Source organism: Bombina bombina, chromosome 7, assembly GCF_027579735.1.
Source record: "Bombina bombina isolate aBomBom1 chromosome 7, aBomBom1.pri, whole genome shotgun sequence".
Taxonomy (NCBI): domain Eukaryota; kingdom Metazoa; phylum Chordata; class Amphibia; order Anura; family Bombinatoridae; genus Bombina; species Bombina bombina.
The window spans coordinates 313,330,763-313,349,745 of NC_069505.1; the positions used below are offsets into that span (position 1 = coordinate 313,330,763).

General features: G+C 38.3%; 1 protein-coding gene across 3 annotated transcripts in view; it reads left to right on the forward strand.

The window, feature by feature from the left end:
• Positions 1-18,983, forward strand: part of FAM107A (family with sequence similarity 107 member A) — a 155,973-nt gene that overhangs the window by 114,600 nt on the left and 22,390 nt on the right. The window lies entirely within an intron of this gene.

The following is an 18,983-nucleotide window of genomic DNA, read 5'->3' on the forward strand; positions in this document are numbered from 1 at the left end:
GGGTTAATACTTACCTTAACGCACTCGTGCTAAACCGATACTCTTCTTGCCAAATCACTGGCAGCGATACCAGGATGCTTTTTGCGCTCGGCTCCCCGGACCTGTACTCAAGTTAGTGCAGGTCCTGATAACCGAGTGTGTTTTCCGGAATATTCAGAATGAAATTTTCATCCGAAATGCAAGCAGTTGTATGGCAGCTAACACAGCTGCACTACTGTGTTTATGATTTATGGGGGAGGAGCCTACAGCAGTTATGCATAGTATACCATCAGTATATTGTTAGCTGGTTACATATCATCAGCCTCCTGTTAACTTAATCCTATGAAATGTATATTCTGCTGAGCATAGACACTATTGGTCTCTTGGAAGGTGAATTGTTATCAGGACGTTGTATGATACTAAAAAGTTAGGTCCTCAAAAAAGAGATCTGTTAAAGGGCCAACAAAGTTAAAATTAAATTTTCATGATTCAGATAAATTGCGCTAATTAAACAAACTTTCCGATATACTTCATTATCAAATGTGCAATTTTTTTTAAGCACAATCTCCAACTCCTACTGAGCATGTGCAAGAGTGCACAATATATATGTATTTTGAGATTCGCTGCTGGTTGTCACATGATACAGGTGGAAGAAAATGGAATACCTATGACATTTGCCAGAAAATATTCTGCTTCTCATTTCAATTTGAAACCAAGTGCCGTTGCATAGTCATTTTTATTGTGTGTTTGTCAATTATTCAATTCTACTGTAATTTGTGGTCTTTTAAAGGATCATTGTATTCTCCATTGCTCTTTGTTGCATGTAAAGGAAGGCAATTTAAAAAAAAACCCATTGCAACTTTTTGTAAAATGGATGTTACTATTCTGAGAAAACAAAATAATGAGATTTGCTGTTTGTTTGTGGGGTATTTTACTAAGAATCAATAAAAAAGTTGAAGTTCTGCTTATCAGCCAATGAGCAATAAGTTCTTAAAGTAAATCTGTGAGTACAACTGGGCCTTATGTTCATCTATAGTGATGTAACGAACATAAAAAAAAGGTGAACGCGAACTTCCGCAAAAGTTCGCGAACGGGCGAACCGGGCGAACCGCCATAGACTTCAATAGGCACACGAATTTTAAATCCCACAGGGACTCTTTCTGGCCACAATAGTGATGGAAAAGTTGTTTCAAGGGCACTAACACCTGGACTGTGGCATGCCGGAGGGGGATCCATGGCAAAACTCGCATGGAAAATTACATATGCAGAGTCTGGTTTTAAGCCATAAAGGGCATAAATCACCTAACATTATAAAATATGAGGAAAAAATGGAAAATAACACACTTTTTCTAACTTTGACCCCCAAAATCTGTTACACATCTACAACCACCAAAAAACAACCATGCTAAATAGTTTCTAAATTTTGTCCTGAGTTTAGAAATACCCAATGTCTGCATGTTCTTTGCTTTTTTTGCAAGTTATAGGGAAATAAATACAAGTAGCACTTTGCTATTTCCAAACCACTTTTTTCAAAATTAGCGCTAGTTACATTGGGACACTGATATCTGTCAGGAATACCTGAATATCCCTTGACATGTATATATATTTTTTTAGAAGACATCCCAAAGTATTGATCTAGGCCCATTTTGGTATATTTCATTCCACCATTTCACCGCCAAATGCGATCAAATAAAAAAAAATTGTTCACTTTTTCACAATCTTTAGGTTTCTCACAGAAATTATTTACAAACAACTTATGCAATTATGGCATAAATGCTTGTAAATGCTTCTCTGGGATCCCCTTTGTTCAGAAATAGCACACTTATATGGCTTTGGCGTTGCTTTTTGGAAATTAGAAGACTGCTAAATGCCACTGCGCACCACACATGTTTTATGCCCAGCAGTGAAGAGGTTAATTAGGGAGCATGTAGGGAGCTTGTAGAGTTAATTTTAGCTTAAGTGTAGTGTAGTAGACAACCCAAAGTATTGATCTAGGCCCATTTTGGTATATTTAATGCCACCATTTCATCGCCAAATGCGATCAAATTTAAAAAAAACTTAAATTGTTTCGCAATTTTAGGTTTCTCACTGAAATTATTTACAAACAGCTTGTGCAATTATGGCACAAATGGTTGTAAATGCTTCTCTGGGATCCCCTTTGTTCAGAAATAGCAGACATATATGACTTTGGCATTGCTTTCTGGTAATTAGAAGGCCGCTAAATGCTGCTGCGCATCACACGTGTATTATGGCTAGCAGTGAAGGGGTTAATTAGGTAGTTTGTAGGGAGCTTGCAGCCTTAATTTTAGCTTTAGTGTAGAGATCAGCCTCCCACCTGACACATCAGACCCCCTGATCCCTCCCAAACAGCTCCCTTCCCTCCCCCACCCCACAATTGTCCCCGCCATCTTAAGTACTGGCAGAAAGTCTGCCAGTACTAAAATAAAAGGTTTTTAATTTTTTTCAAATATTTTTAGCATATTTACATATGCTGTGGTGTAGCATCCCCCCTTAGCCCCCAACCTCCCTGATCCCCCCAAAGCAGCTCTCTAACCCTCCCCATCTGCCTTATTGGTGGCCATCTTGGGTACTGGCAGCTGTCTGCTATTATTTCACAGTCAAAAAAGTGTTGTTTTTTTTTTTAAATGTACACTACTGTTACACCGGATATGAGTGGTGGCACTGGGCAAGTGGGCACAATATATGCTGTGAGCCTGAAACACACGCTGGCAGGCAGGCAACTGCAATTAGATTACACAGGGAAAAAAAAAAAAGCAGACTGATGTTCTAGCCCTAAAAAGTGCTTTTTGGGGTGCTGTCCTTACAGCAGAGATCAGATGAGTCCTTCAGGACTGTAGTGGACACTGAATACACTAGCCTAGCTATCGATTTCCCTATTAAATCATCAGCAGCTACACTGTCCCTCCTCTCACTAAGAATGCAGCTTCCAAATGAATCTAAAATGGATGCTGTCCAAGAGGTGGGAGGGTCTGGGAGGGAGGGTCTGCTGCTGATTGGATGGAATGTGTCTGCTGACTGTGAGGTAAAGGGTCAAAGTTTACTCAATGATGACGAATAGGGGGCCGACCAAACATGGCATATGTTAGCCCGCCGCGACAAACGCGAACAAGCTATGTTCGCCGGGAACTATTCGCCGGCGAACTATTCGCGACATCTATTATGGTTAGATTTAGAGTTTTGTCGGTAACGACCCGCGTAGCTAACACTGGCTTTTTTCTGGCCGCACCTTTAAATTAACTCTGGTATTGAGAGTCCACAGAATGGCTGCGTTAGGCTCCAAAAAAGGAGCGTAGAGCATATTTAACGCAACTGCAACTCTCGATACCAGAGTTGCTTACGGACGCGGCCAGCCTCAAAAACGTGCTCGTGCACGATTCCCCCATAGGAAACAATGGGGCTGTTTGAGCTGAAAAAAAACCTAACACCTGCAAAAAAGCCGCGTTCAGCTCCTAACGCAGCCCCATTGTTTCCTATGGGGAAACACTTCCTACGTCTGCACCTAACACTCTAACATGTACCCCGAGTCTAAACACCCCTAACCTTACACTTATTAACCCCTATTCTGCCGCCCCCGCTATCGCTGACCCCTGCATATTATTATTAACCCCTAATCTGCCGCTCCGTAAACCGTCGCTACTTACATTATCCCTATGTACCCCTAATCTGCTGCCCCTAACACTGCCGACCCCTATATTATATTTATTAACCCCTAATCTGCCCCCCCACAACGTTGCCTCCACCTGCCTACACTTATTAACCCCTAATCTGCCGACTGCACCGCACCGCTATTATTATAAAGTTATTAACCCCTAATCCGCCTCACTAACCCTATAATAAATAGTATTAACCCTTAATCTGCCCTCCCTAACATCGCCGACACCTAACTTCAATTATTAACCCCTAATCTGCCGACTGGAGCTCACCGCTATTCTAATAAATGTATTAACCCCTAAAGCTAAGTCTAACCCTAACACTAACACCCCCCTAAATTAAATATAATTTTAATCTAACGAAATAAATTAACTCTTATTAAATAAATTATTCCTATTTAAAGCTAAATACTTACCTGTAAAATAAATCCTAATATAGCTACAATATAAATTATAATTATATTATAGCTATTTTAAGATTTATATTTATTTTACAGGTAACTTTGTATTTATTTTAACCAGGTACAATAGCTATTAAATAGTTAAGAACTATTTAATAGCTACCTAGTTAAAATAATTACAAAATTACCTGTAAAATAAATCCTAACCTAAGTTACAATTAAACCTAACACTACACTATCAATAAATAAATTAAATAAAATACCTACAATTACCTACAATTAAACCTAACACTACACTATCAATAAATTAATTAAATACAATACCTACAAATAACTACAATGAAATAAACTAACTAAAGTACAAAAAATAAAAAAGAACTAAGTTACAAAAAATAAAAAAATATTTACAAACATAAGAAAAATATTACAACAATTTTAAACTAATTACACCTACTCTAAGCCCCTAATAAAATAACAAAGCTCCCCAAAATAAAAAAATGCCCTACCCTATTCTAAATTACTAAAGTTCAAAGCTCTTTTACCTTACCAGCCCTGAACAGGGCCCTTTGCGGGGCATGCCCCAAGAAGTTCAGCTCTTTTGCCTGTAAAAAAAAACATACAATACCCCCCCCAACATTACAACCCACCACCCACATACCCCTAATCTAACCCAAACCCCCCTTAAATAAACCTAACACTAAGCCCCTGAAGATCTTCCTACCTTATCTTCACCATACCAGGTTCACCGATCGATCCAGAAGAGCTCCTCCGATGTCCTGATCCAAGCCCAAGCGGGGGGCTGAAGAGGTCCATGATCCGGATGAAGTCTTCTATCAACGGCATCTTCAATCTTCTTTCTTCGGGAGTCATCATCTTCCATCCGACGCGGAACATCCTCTTCTCCCGACGCCTACTAGCCGAATGACGGTTCCTTTAAATGACGTCATCCAAGATGGCGTCCCTCGAATTCCGATTGGCTGATAGGATTCTATCAGCCAATCAGAATTAAGGTAGGAATATTCTGATTGGCTGATGGAATCAGCCAATCAGAATCAAGTTCAATCCGATTGGCTGATCCAATCAGCCAATTAGATTGAGCTCGCATTCTATTGGCTGTTCCGATCAGCCAATAGAATGCGAGCTCAATCTGATTGGCTGATTGGATCAGCCAATCGGATTGAACTTGATTCTGATTGGCTGATTCCATCAGCAAATCAGAATATTCCTACATTAATTCCGATTGGCTGATAGAATCCTATCAGCCAATCTGAATTCGAGGGACGCCATCTTGGATGACGTCATTTAAAGGAACCGTCATTTGGCTAGTAGGCATCGGGAGAAGAGGATGTTCCGCATCGGATGGAAGATGATGGCTCCCGAAGAAAGAAGATTGAAGATGCCGTTGATAGAAGACTTCATCCGGATCATGGACCTCTTCAGCTCCCGCTTGGATGAAGACTTCATCCGGATCATGGACCTATTCAGTGCCCGCTTGGATGATGACTTCAGCCGGATCATGGACCTCTTCAGCCCCCCGCTTGGGCTTGGATCAGGACATCGGAGAAGCTCTTCTGGATCGATCGGTGAACCTGGTATGGTGAAGATAAGGTAGGAAGATCTTCAGGGTCTTAGTGTTAGGTTTATTTAAGGGGGGTTTGGGTTAGATTAGGGGTATGTGGGTGGTGGGTTGTAATGTTGGGGGGGGGTATTGTATGGTTTTTTTTACAGGCAAAAGAGCTGAACTTCTTGGGGCATGCCCCGCAAAGGGCCCTGTTCAGGGCTGGTAAGGTAAAAGAGCTTTGAACTTTAGTAATTTAGAATAGGGTAGGGCATTTTTTTATTTTGGGGGGCTTTGTTATTTTATTAGGGGGCTTAGAGTAGGTGTAATTAGTTTAAAATTGTTGTAATATTTTGCTTATGTTTGTAAATATTTTTTTATTTTTTGTAACTTAGTTCTTTTTTATTTTTTGTACTTTAGTTAGTTTATTTCATTGTAGTTATTTGTAGGTATTGTATTTAATTAATTTATTGATAGTGTAGTGTTAGGTTTAATTGTAGGTAATTGTAGGTATTTTATGTAATTAATTTATTGATAGTGTAGTGTTAGGTTTAATTGTAACTTAGGTTAGGATTTATTTTACAGGTAATTTTGTAATTATTTTAACTAGGTAGCTATTAAATAGTTCTTAACTATTTAATAGATATTGTACCTGGTTAAAATAAATACAAAGTTACCTGTAAAATAAATATTAATCCTAAAATAGCTATAATATAATTATAATTTATATTGTAGCTATATTAGGATTTATTTTACAGGTAAGTATTTAGCTTTAAATAGGAATAATTTATTTAATAAGAGTTAATTTATTTAATTAGATAAAAATTATATTTAACTTAGGGGGGTGTTAGTGTTAGGGTTAGACTTAGCTTTAGGGGTTAATACATTTATTAGAATAGCGGTGAGCTCCGGTCGGCAGATTAGGGGTTAATGTTTGAAGTTAGGTGTCGGCGATGTCAGGGAGGGCAGATTAGGGGTTAATACTATTTATTATAGGATTAGTGAGGCGGATTAGGGGTTAATAACTTTATTATAATAGCGGTGCGGTCCGGTTGGCAGATTAGGGGTTAATAAGTGTAGGCAGGTGGAGGCGACGTTGAGTACGGCAGATTAGGGGTTAATAAATATAATATAGGGGTCGGCGGTGTTAGGGGCAGCAGATTAGGGGTACATAGCTATAATGTAGGTGGTGGCGCTTTGCGGTCGGCAGATTAGGGGTTAATTATTGTAGGTAGCTGGCGGCGACGTTGTGGGGGGCAGGTTAGGGGTTAATAAATATAATACAGGGGTCGGCGGTGTTAGGGGCAGCAGATTAGGGGTACATAAGTATAACGTAGGTGGCGGTCGGCAGATTAGGGGTTAAAAAAATTAATAGAGTGGCAGCGATGTGGGGGGAACCTCGGTTTAGGGGTACATAGGTAGTTTATGGGTGTTAGTGTACTTTAGAGCACAGTAGTTAAGAGCTTTATGAACCGGCGTTAGCCCAGAAAGCTCTTAACTACTGACTTTTTTTCTGCGGCTGGAGTTTTGTCATTAGATTTCTAACGCTCACTTCAGACACGACTCTAAATACCGGAGTTAGAAAGATCCCATTGAAAAGATAGGATACGCAAATGACGTAAGGGGATCTGCGGTATGGAAAAGTCGCGGCTGAAAAGTGAGCGTTAGAGCCTTTTTTTAATGACTCCAAATACCGGCGGTAGCCTAAAACCAGCGTTAGGAGCCTCTAACGCTGGTTTTCACTTCTACCGCCAAACTCCAAATCTAGGCCTTAGTCTTTAATCAAAATAAACTGTTTTTAATGCAAAATATTTTCACATGTTTAAATTCTTTTAGCTTATACTGTCCCTTTAACATTAATATAAAAAACATTAATATTGAAGTCCAGTGCTGGATTGGTCCACCGGAATGCCCAGATTAGTCTCTGGCAGGCCAATGGAAAGCCAGCACCACAGGGCTACATCGTGGCCAGAAGCGCAAAATCAGGACACAGAGCGAGCCTTGTGTGTAGCATAGCACATCTATTCAAGGCCTCTCCCCTCCTGGAAGCTTAAAAGTAAAATGGTCGGGGGGGGGGGGGGCACAGGGTTGGCTGGGCTGGGGGAAAGGTGCTGGCCTGGTTTTCAAAAATTTCCAGGGCTGGTTTCATTTCCCAAGTCCAGTCCTGGTGAAGTGTAAATAAAATCTAATTGTGGCCCCAAGAAGAACATTACTCTACAGTACCCATCTCATAACCATTCAGTTCTAATGTACACCACTTATTACATGCTGTTTTACATTCTTGTCAGTCATTTAAATCCTGTTCTAAACATGATCAGATAGCTTGAGTTACAAGAATAGTAAAGGGAAAGTAATAAGATCACAAGGAAATCCTGACCGACAAGTCACCTCCCTGCTCGGCTCTCTTTAATTTAAAGGGACAACATTGTTAAGTCCTGAGTAGCGCAAGAGCCATGTGAAAAAGATATCTCCTTACAAACTAATGGTTTATGAGGTTGGGGGTTCTATGGTAATGACCCAGGATGTTAGCAACCCCCTCTGGACTTCTTACAACAGTCACTGATTGTATCACTGAAGATCAGGTGTCTATAGAAACAAAAAAAAGAAATGAGTGAATTGTTGGCTTAAAATAATCAGTCCATGATTTGTGTTTTAACTCTCTGTTGTTTGTGTCCTCCACCCAATGCAGCAGTAACATCAAACTGATACATATTAACATTCTGCTGCGTTTAAAAGAAACATAATGTCTAAAATTATAGTTTTATGGTCTGCATAGAACATATAATATTACACAGCTTTCCAGTGTATTTCTGTTATCAAAATGTTGCTTTGTTCTTTAGGAATCCCCCTAACCATCTTAACCCCTAAACTGCCAATACCCCACTGCAAACACCACCAAACCTTTTAACCCGTACACTTCCCCTACATCGCAAACTACCCCTACAATATTTAATTCCCTTACAGCTATCTCCCCCCCCCAGACCCCTAACCTAATACCACCTAAGTTACAGAAAATAAAAAACACTAACGTTATAATAAAAAATAAAAAACAAACAGTAAGACCTATCTTAAAACTAAAGTCCCCTTAAAAAAAGCCCACCCCAAAATAAAAAACCCTATACTAACACTAAAACCTACTCTAGAAAATACCATATAAAGGGCATTTTGTAGGACATTGTCCTAAAGTGATTTAGCTCTTATACTTGGCAAAATAAAATCCCTATTCTAAAACCAAAGTAACCCCCACCCCCAAATAAAAAGACTATCTTAAAAAAAAAAGTTGCCCTGATAAGGGCATTTCCCTAAAGTGATTATAGATATTTGCACAAAACAATCTTATTCTAAAAAATAAAACACCCATCCAAAAAAAAAAAAAACTAACGCTAAATCCAAAAGATAGAACTCACTCAACTTGAATCTGGCTCCTAGAAGGGCTGCTACAAATCCAAGGTGATGCTTCTCTTCAATCTTCCACCCGACTGGTCTTCATCCATCGGATCTTCTGATCTTCCGTCGCTGACATCCTCTTCATGCGGTCACCACCGTACACGGAAATTTGAATGCCAGCTACCCCTGATATAGGGGTGCCCTTGCATTCCTATTGGCTGATTTTCAAATCGAAATTCAAATTAGCCAATAGAATGATATTTTTCCTGTCCATGTAGCTATTTTTAATATTCAGACTGTCTTATCAACAGCAGATTAAAATCTTAAAATGCTGGTACAATCAGAACATTGATTATATATATATATATATATATATATAGTCAACAATGGACAGGATAATACAAATAAAAACTTCCAAACAATTGACAAAAAATACTTACATTTTTGTGAATGATGATAAAATATTTTTGTAATTTCCACATATACTTTTTTTCCATTTCAACTACTTTGTAATGTATTCCCTTAACACTTGCACCCTCTAGTGGCATTAACAATGCACTGTATAAGGTAGATATAAAATAATATTTTTATGTTAATAAAGAAGATGATTTTTTTATTTATTATTTTAAATTGATTAATTTAAATGAAAACAAAATATCCACTGTCTAAAGTTTAATTTGTTTTCAAGGATAAAGTAACATGAGCAGTACACATTTGCTTATTGAGTTTATTCTAGTTTGTTATAGAAACCAACGGCTAGATTACGAGTTTTGCAACATGAGTGAAAAAGCAGCGTTCTGGGTTACAATGCTGCTTTTTCACTACCGCTGCTATTACGAGTTTTGTCAAAAAAGCTGTACCGCACACTTTTTTGGCCGTAACGCAAATTAACTTCCGCAATTTGCATAAAGTCTTTTTTCAATGGGACTTCCATAGCACCGATATTACAAGCTTTTTCTGGGAGGCCAAAAAGTGAGCAGTACAGCCTATCCCGCAAGATTCGTAACACAATCTAAAGTCAGTAGTTATGAGTTTTATGCTACAAAGCTGTAGCATAAAACTCATAACTAAAGTGCTAAAAAGTACACTAACACCCATAAACTACCTATTAACCCCTAAACCGAGGCCCTCCCGAATCGCAAACACTAAAATAAATTATTAACCCCTAATCTGATCCTCCCGACATCGCCGCCACTATAATAAACATATTAACCCCTAAACCGCCGCACTCCCGCATCGCAAACACTAGTTAAATATTATTAACCCCTAATCTGCCGCCCCTAACATCGCCGCCACCTAAGTACATTTATTAACCCCTAATCTGCTGCCCCCAACGTCGCCGCCACTATACTAAATTTATTAACACCTAAATATAACACTAACACCCACTAACTTAAATATAATTAAAATAAATCTAAATAACCTACTATCATTACCTAAATTATTCATATTTAAAACTAAATATTTACCTATAAAATAAACACTAATAGTTACATTGTAGCTAGCTCAGGGTTTATTTTTATTTTACAGGCAAGTTTGTCTTTATTTTAACTAGGTAGAATAGTTACTAAATAGTTATTAACTATTTACTAACTTCCTAGCTAAAATAAATACAAATTTACCTTTAAAGTAAAACCTAACCTTGTTTACACTAACACCTAACCTTACACTACAATTAAATAAATTACCTAAATTAAATACAATTACCTAAATAACAAAAAAAAAAACACTAAATTACACAAAATAAAAAAAGAAAGGGGGCGGAGCGAGCAGCCGATCAGGATGGCCGCACTTCACTGAGGCTCTGTTATCAGGCCGGGTGTCAAAGCTTTCAATAGCCTTAAAACTAATATTTGGCTTATAATTAATGCTCAAAACTACGATCACCATTCCGGAGTTACTCCCAAATGAAAGCTGATTGCCCTGGAAACTATCTGACTGAATTTGGCAACTTTTAGGCTGACGGCCCACATCGCGGCACTACATTTAACTAGAGGATCCAGTCAAAAACGGCACCTGAACTGATATAACACCAACCTATGCAATATACGAATAACATAAAGAAGCCACAACACCGACTCCTGTAACCGGACAAAGCAGCCGGATCTCTTCTGGAGCAGCGCAAACTACAATCGGTAAGCAGTATATGCCGATTATTTCATGCTGCGCACTTGCCTAATTATCAGGGCACACTGACTGCATCAAAAGACATCCCGAAAGGGACTCCTCACTGCACAGACAAATACGGAGGCCACTTTCACTGACATCAACAGACACCTAACACAGCGCACTCCTCTTATATATATATGTAAATAAACACAGGAAGATCACAGAGGCCTTCACTATCTGATAGCTGTCCATATACGGACCTGTTTCTAACAATATGTAATTTAAACATCATTACCGTTGCTACAGAGGCATAAGGAGAAATGATAGATCATTATATTCCATAGAATAAATTGTGGCATAATAATAAGCTGAACCTCAGGCCTCCTGCCCACTAACTATATTACTGGTGTTGCTGTTTCTTGAGGAAGCTGTAACAAGATATGTGAGACATATTTTACTTCAACAATAAAGAGACATCAATAAAATCATCCCATATCGCAGCTGGACAACAGTCCAAATAACCACCATTTTATGATTCAATAACTGCCATCTGAACTACTTTTGTTTTTCATATATTAGGCACATACCCCCATCCCTTTTCCCGCCACACTGAGTGGTGGCGGGTCATATCCCCATTACCTTTTCCCGTAATCGCCCTGTGAGGGTAAAATTCCCCAGGGGGTATAGTGCCTACCAACACCACAAAATCATTTTTGAATATAGGATAATCATGTAACCACAATGTCACAAAGAAAGAACCTTCGCCAAGATAGACCGCAGAAGATTTCTCAAAATACCCAAAGCACAGTGCACACTTTCTTTAAACACACAGATCAAAGCGCCAAAAGCACTGAAGCTGAATCTCTACAGATTAACATAGAAGAAGATCAAGAACAAGATACTGTACAATCTGAAGTGGAAAATGATCCAGCTGTAAGCCAGACACATAGTGAAGACACGCCGATCACATACCAAGCAATGGCGGCCCTAATTGAACAGGTTAAATCCTGTATTAAAGATGAGTGCGCAGGCCTCAAAAGAGAAATAAGTGAACTGGGTCATAGAGTAGGCACTCTGGAGGAACACAAATTTGTTGTATCACAAAAATTAGCGAATCTATCCACCAACCAAACACATCAACTTCAGCATATAACTGACTTAGAAGATAAAATTGATGACTTGGAAAACCGCACTAGAAGAGGTCATCTCCGCTTCCGAGGAATTCCTGAAACAGTAATGAATCATGAGATCAGAGATTATCTACAAGCTCTATTTAATGAGGCATTGGGAGATACTACTTCAGACAATGAGGAGATTCCCCTAGACAGGGCACATTGAGCACTACGCCCAAAACCACCTGATGATGCACCTCCAAGGGACGTTGTGGTGCATTTCCAAAACTACAGACAAAAAGAGGCAATATACAACGCAGCAAGAAAGATCCAAATGATCAATTTCCAAGGTCACAAAATTCAAGTATTCCAGGACCTTTCCCAAAGAACCTTACAAAAAAGGAGAGACTTTCAGGCTCTGACATCACACTTGCGGACATTGCACATCCCATATAGATGGGGCTTCCCCACCTCAGTCATAGTCATGAAGAATGGAAGAAAAACTGAATGCTCCTCTCTAACAGAAATAAACAGATTCTGCAACCTACTGAACATCACTCCACCTGATAACCGAAATCTCTCCTCTTCTCATACACAACAAAATAAATTAGATAACCCTAAACCTCAAAGAAGACCAGGACCTGACACCAACAACAAACAGTCCAAAAGATGACAGATCTCTCAGACCACTTCTGGCGGTGTGGACACAGACTCTCCAGGATAAGTAACTATAAATATCTGAATACTCCCTTTCTAATTATTGTTTTATTTACTGTTCAGCAGCTACACTGTGGAGATCAGGATACCTTGTCTCCTACCGATATATCTGTAGACAGATAAAAATTGTCCTCTATCGACAATGCTGAAACTATTAGCAAAGCAAAAGACATTTGATTCTGTGCTGAGATGACTTTATCTAAACTGAACACAGAATTTTACTCTTTGTCTACTACTTAATATGTTTAAATGTTCTTATTCAAACTCAATACCTTTTAGTATTCTTATAGAGTTGATTTACGTTATGTTGATTAATATGTTTCAATGTTATTATTTTAGATTATGGCTACCTACTCTTTTATAATGGTACCAATATCATTGTAAGTAATGTTCTCAAGATCTACTCCCTTTTAGCATAACCTAGCTTATCAGATAGTTACACAAAGAAGGTAAATCTAGTTGCTTCTTTCCTAACAATACTATCTGCTGCTAGGAATAATCACCGACTTGTGGATAACTAAACTTCCCAAGGTTAGAGATTGTCCCTTATTATTACCAGTTTCAAATGTTATAACCTAAACAAGTGTTTATTCTACTGCATGCATGTTTAAAAGTAATAATTGACTTTTATGATGCTATTTTGTTATGACTACGCTCTTGTCAACATTCCTTGTTTTAAAATTTCACTGGTCAATTATGTTACGTTTGTTTTATACCACTGACCTCATTACTGTTATATATATGTGACACACAGAATCTATCCTGCTCGTTCAATTGTTACACTATGAGTTAACATACTAACTACAATTATGCATATGCCCAAATAAGTTAAGTACAATGTTATCGCAGACCAATAGATCAGACAAAACTAGATAGCCCTTCCCTTTTCTAGGATCTGATTAAATGGGATACGACTGTTATAAATGGCGCAGTTAAGAACAATACCAGACACGCTATAAGGTAATTAGATTAGGTCTCACAACTTAGCTTTGGCTAGAGACACTCCCCTAGACAACAGGCCATTATTAAGCTCAATGAAGATTTTTGATTAACCCCAACTCATAGAGACACCCGGTCTGTAAATTAAAGCTCCCACACTACACTCAACATAAAGGTTTCAATTGGATTTGCTATTGTAATCTAGTTGAACACTGCTGATATTACTATTGTTATATTTATTCTTACCTACACCAATCTCGCTTCCTAGAGATTTACCTATCCCCTCCCCCTGAACTTACCCTACTCTTCTCTTTCAAATAATATTCCTCCCCTTCAGTATCCCTGTTGGTCCCCACTGACTCTCTAAATTATCTCAGCAACTACTAAGCCTTAAAGATGACTCAAATACCTCATCCAAAAATGGATACTTTCCACATAGCTACACAAAACGTTAAAGGTTTTCTCTCAGCAGAGAAAAGATCTATCGCTTTCCACGATTTTTACAAAAAGAAGATAGATATCATACTAACTCAAGAAACTCATTTTAAGAAAAACCATGAGCCCATACTATCTAAGAGATATTACGACCAACATTTTTGTAGCTCAGGTATACATAAGAAAAATGGAGTTAGCATTTCATTTAGGCGAAATTTCCACTTTGAACTTCTACAGAAACATTCTGATAAAGACGGTAGAATCTTGATCCTAGTGGGCTTATGCTATGGTGCTCCGATAACCCTAGTTAACATTTACGCCCCAAACAAACCAACCCCAGAGTTTTACAAACCCCTTACCAATATAATATTGGATATAGCTAAAGGCCCAATTGTTGTTGGAGGAGACCTTAACTTTCCCTTAAATCCAGTGCTAGACACATCCACCGGGAGATCTTATATGCGCAATAACATCCTCAAATCTAACTGTACAGCCCTACAAACCATCAATCTTTTTGACACATGGAGAACAGTACACACAGATAAAAGAGACTACACATTCTTCTCACACCCACAACATTCCTACTCCAGATTAGACTAAATTCTATGTGATCAGACCCTCCTCTCAAACCTCATATACTCAAAGATCACTCATACCTCCTGGTCTGACCATAGTATGGTTTCTACTATATTCAATTGGTCTAATAAACCCAGAAACACATTTAACTGGAGACTCAACGACCACCTACTCACTGACCATGAGACAATAGAGGACATTAGAAAACAATCAGACGAATATTTTTCCCTAAACAAACCAGAAGATACGTCATTCGCAAATAAAGGCCTACAATTGTTACATCCGAGGGGTTATCATTAAACATAATGCTAAACAGCGTAAAAAAACACACAGCCCAATACACCTCTTTGACTAAAGAACTATCTATATGCGAAGCTGCACTCAGAGCAGACCCCTCCTCTGCCCCTAACCTTACTAAACTGACAAATGCAAGAGAAAAACTTAATAACTTCCTTATACAGAAAGCTCATATGAGGGCAATGACTACTAAATCTAAGTTCTTTATAGAAAATAATAAAGCGGGTCGACTACTAGCCAGATCTCTCAAAAAGAGAAGAATCTCCAGCTATATTAAAACAATTAGGAATCACACAGGGGGGACCTCCCACACAAATGAAGAAATCACTAATACATTTGTCTCCTACTATACAAGTCTATACAATATACAAGGTTCCACGACACAAGATAAAAGAAGAAATTTAGAAACATATTTAGCCTCTGTAGACACACCGTCCATAACTGACGAAAACAAACTATTATTAGATTCCCCTATCACCCTTCGCGACATCACTTTAGTAATACAATCTTTACCAAACAGCAAATCACCAGGCCCAGATGGCCTTACGGCTAAATTTTATCAACTATTACAGAAACAGATAAATCCCCACCTCCTATCACTCTATACTGATATAGACTGTGGAAATATTCTCCCTAGTTCCCTTCTAGAAGCAATGATTACAGTCGTCCCAAAACCAGGTAAATCAATAGACATAGTGGGTAATTATAGACCAATATCTTTAATAAACATAGATATGAAAATCTATGCCAAAATCCTAGCTAACCGAATGAGTATGATATTGCCTAACTTTATACATCCAGACCAGGTGGGTTTTATTAGGGGTCGAGAGGCGAAAGACAATACTATAAGATTGCTTCACTCTATACATCACGCATCCTATAATCATACACCATTAATTTTACTCTCCACAGATGCTGAGAAAGCATTTGACAGGGTGGACTGGCATTTCATGTGGTCTACCCTGTCAAAATATGGCTTTTCCGAAAAATTTATACACAGAATACAGGCCCTCTACCATAACCCAAATGCTAAAGTCAGAGTAAATAACACCATCTCACAGTCCTTCCCTATTTCCAATGGTACTCGCCAAGGATGTCCACTTTCCCCCTTGCTATTTGCCCTCACAGTTGAAATATTAGCTTTGCAAATTAGAAACAATAAGCATATTCAAGGTTTACAATTCGGAGATATTAATCAGAAATGCCTCTTGTTTGCAGATGATATAATTCTTACATTACAATCTCCAAACACCTCGCTACCGGCCCTTATAACAACACTAGAAAAATATAAAGAAGTCTCCAACTTCTCCATTAATATGGAGAAGTCGGGACTGATGCCACTTAACTTGACGCCCGAGGAAATACAGTCCATATCACTACGAACAAAATTTGCACTGTCAGACAAACTTAAATATCTGGGGTTGACAATCCCCAAAGATACCCATAAGCTATTCTCAGACAACTACACAGTCCTTCAGAATAATATCAAAAACCTATTGGAGTCATGGCATAGACAGGGACATCTATCATGGCTAGGTCAGATTAACACAGTTAAAATGATGGTAATCCCCAAATACCTATATCTGTTCCAAACCCTACCTATGACTATGCCTAAAAGTTACCTTCAAACTCAACAGAAGTTGATAAATTCCTTTATCTGGTCCTATAAACGCCCGAGAATTGCACAACATACGCTGTACCTTAGCAAAACAGACGGAGGCCTTAACGTCCCTTATCTAACAAACTACTATATAGCCACACAGTTAACTAGAATAGTAGCCTGGAATCACTCTACACCAGCAAATCTATGGATACAAATGGAGAGTCATCTATCGCAGGTCAGCCATATGAGAGATTTACCATGGATCCCCAGGGACTCTAGACCCCATATAATTCAACACAATGAATACATTAGAACAACCCTAGCTGTTTGGGATGAAACAATCACACGTATAAAAGGTATATCAACACAAATATCTCCTCTAACCCCTGTCCTCCGATACCATTTATTTTTAAAACATAGCCTCTACACTCATGTTAATGACAATAAGCTTTTGCTAAATCTCCCAATATACTTAATAACTACACCTCTTGGAATCAAAGACAGAATTACACTTAACAAGGAATTGGGACCACCATTTCACAACTGGTACGCATAGCTCCAAATAAGACATGCCATTAATCACAGCCCGCATAAACAAGAAATACTGAGACCACTGACAGTATTCGAACAGCTATGCACCAACCCAAAAAACACGAGGGCACATTTATCTCAGATATATAAAATCCTCAGAGGTTCTTTCCCTGAGAAACGCCCAACATACTTACCAAGGTGGTCAGAAGAACTACATATAGAGTTAGACACTGAGACCTGGAAACATGGCTTCCGCCACACGCACTCCTCATCCACCTCATTAATCATGTCTGAACTAAATTATAAGATTCTAGCCAGATGGTATTTGACCCCTCAGCGCATACGAATTATTTACCCCACGGCTTCATCCAGTTGCTGGAGAAGATGTGGAGACGAAGGTACACTAACCCACATTTGGTGGTCATGCCCAAATCTAGGTAACTTCTGGACTCAGATAGAAAGGCACATAAACAAAGTCCTAAATATGGATATTACATTATCCCCGCAGATTGCTCTCCTCAACCACATACCAAAACTCACTTGTCTCTATCGCAAAAAACTTTTGCTTTTAATGTTAACTTGCGCAAAGAGGTTAATACCTAGATTATGGAAAACACAAGAGAAACCTACTATAGCTCAATGGAGATCTGAGGTTAATCATGTCCTCACGTTAGAAAAGATGCATTATTGTTACCAAGGGAAACAAGATACGATACTAAATATCCAACTCATTTGGGAACAAAATGTTCTCACTGACCTATAAGTCATCCATGACATAGGAGTTAGATGGGCTTAACCAGCAGGGATACTGTTTCCCCTCCTTCTCCTCTCCTCTAATTCATTAATCCCCCTCTTCTGCCTTTTCTATCCACTAAACCCACTGCTCTTTTACCTTACCTACCAATATGAATGTTGAATTATGGTTTATCTCTTTCACTAAATATTTTGAAAAACTCAAAGAAAATAAGGTCATTGATTGTACACAATATCATTTTCTGTGTAATGCTTCAAACTGATATCTCATATTATAATGATAATTTTAAGTTTTGTTAACTGTCAATGTACCGATTTTCAATAAAAATTATTTGAACAAGAAAATAAAAAAAGAAATTATCAGATATTTAAAGGGACAGTCTACACCAGAATTTTTATTGTTTTAAAAGATAGATAATCCCTTTATTACCCATTTCCCAGTTTTGCATAACCAACACAGTTATAATAATATACTTTTAACCTCTGTGATTATCTTGTATCAAAGCCTCTGCAAACTGCCCCTTTTTTCTGTTCTTTTGACAGACTTGCAGTCTAGCCAATCAGTGCCTGCTCCCAGATAACTTCTCGTGCACGAGCACAGTGTTATCTATATGAAATACGTGAACTAATACCCCCTAGTGGTGAAAAACTGTTAAAATGCAATCTGAAAGAGGTGGGCTTCAAGGTCTAAGAAATTAGCATATGAACCTCCTAGGTTAAGCTTTCAACTAAGAATACCAAGAGAACAAAGCAAAATTGGTGATAAAAGTAAATTGGAAAATTGTTTAAAATTACATGCTCTATCTGAATCATGAAAGTTTATTTTGGCCTAAACTGTCCCTTTAAACTAATTTTACACCTAATCTAATAGCCCTATCAAAATAAAAAAGCCCCCCCCCCAAATAAAAAAAAAAA